Below are 1729 nucleotides of genomic sequence, written 5' to 3'. Positions count from 1 at the left end.
TGGATCTTGTAAACACTCTCTCTCTCATTTTGGTGTAAGTAAACACTGTATCATTTGAGCCTGCTAAGCAGCTTGTCTGCTCTCAGTGACCTCAAATCATGCACTGGTCTCTCCGCTGGGTGGCACTTCTTTGCCTGTTAACCTTGACCACATTTGACCACATTCATGTGATAGTCTATCCTGCAGCACAACCTGACCACCAGTGAACACTGAAACAAGTAGATCCTGCTAAACAAGTTTCCTAAGTGTATGTAAAATTTTATACTGTAGTCAGCAGTGTACGAGAGTTCTAGTTGCTCCATTTCCTCACTTATTAAATTTTACATTGAATAGTCTTTTAAGTTTGAGTCATTGTGTAGTGGTGTCTCATTGCATTTTCCCAATAAGTAATGATGTCGTATTGACTCTGTGTGTGTGTGTGTGTGTGTGTGTGTGTCTGTCTGTGTGTGTGAAGTTCCTGTTCTAGTCTAGTCCACTTTGACCATTTTTATTGAGTAGCTTCTTTTTATATATTCAGGATACAAATCCTTAGTTTTATATATAAATTTTCCCCAGTGTGTGGCTGAGCTTTTCACTCTCTAAATGGTGTGTTTTGATAAGCAGAAATTAATTTTATGAAAATTTAATTTATCAATTACAGTTAGTTACAGTTGTGTACAGTTTGGAAAATCGTTGCCTATCCCAACATTACAAAAATAATGTCCTATGTTCTCTTTTAAGAGGCTACATTATTTTACATTTCTCACCAAGGTCTCAGATATAGTTGATGTGATTTTTGCAAATCACAAACTTGCTTTTTTATAGGGTAGGAGGAGGGGTAAAAATAAATTTTTCCTCATAGATACCCAGTTGACGAAGCACCTTTTATTGAAAAGGCCATTCTACACATTAAATTGTAGTAGGACTTTTGTCAAAAATCAGGTGACTATACATAGAAATGTCTGTTTCTGATCTATTTTCCGTTTTATTATTCTATGTGTCCATGCTTGTTCTAATACCTTACTGTTTGATTTACTTTAGCTTTATAGTAAGTCTTGATATTTAATCATGTACATCCTCAAAGTTTGTTCTTTTTCAAAGTTATCTTGGCTATTCAATTCTTGGTATTTCCAAATATAGTTTTAAAACAGTGTCAGATAATGCTTTTTTATTACTTGAAGGTGAGATACTCAGTACCTGAACACAATGGCAAATTCTATGATCTTCTGAAACTAACCTCTGGGTGTGGGAATTTAAAAGTTGGTGGATAAAGTGAGTAGCTATGTTTTCTGCTTTCATCTCACGAAATCTAGTTTATTTAATAATCAGATTGCAATAACATAATAAATTCTATAGTAAGATTGTATATAATTAGCTATATATTGGAAGAGGAAGAAAAAGTTGTAACAGTGATTGCTGATGAAGCTAACATCTTCCCTGCATTTTGAAGTGTGAATAAACATTCAGCAGGAAGAAAAGGCAGAAAAAAATGTACTTATTTCATGGAATAAGATGTAAGAGATATGAAAGAAAAATATGCGTAATGTAATCAGTAATACTGTAAAAAAAAAAAAAAAAGTAGGGAAGCCATTAATCTACCATGGCTGTTACACTGATGTTCAAAATGAGAACTAAAGCCATATTCAACTGCAGCCTCCCATACTTTTATCGTACCATTCTTATATCTGTTCTTTCTTTCTCTTTCTTTTCTTTCTTTCTTTCTTTCTTTCTTTCTTTCTTTCTTTCTTTC

At 33.5% G+C, this 1729-nt stretch overlaps 1 long non-coding RNA gene across 1 annotated transcript in view; it reads right to left on the bottom strand.

Annotated features, from left to right (window-relative positions):
- LOC105553681 overlaps positions 1 to 1729 on the bottom strand; it is a 67750-nt gene that overhangs the window by 6356 nt on the left and 59665 nt on the right. The window lies entirely within an intron of this gene.

Source organism: Mandrillus leucophaeus, unplaced genomic scaffold (genome assembly GCF_000951045.1).
Source record: "Mandrillus leucophaeus isolate KB7577 unplaced genomic scaffold, Mleu.le_1.0 Scaffold601, whole genome shotgun sequence".
In the NCBI taxonomy this organism is placed as follows: domain Eukaryota; kingdom Metazoa; phylum Chordata; class Mammalia; order Primates; family Cercopithecidae; genus Mandrillus; species Mandrillus leucophaeus.
Note: the sequence above shows the minus strand (reverse complement) of the source record. Positions and strands in the feature narration are given on the sequence as shown.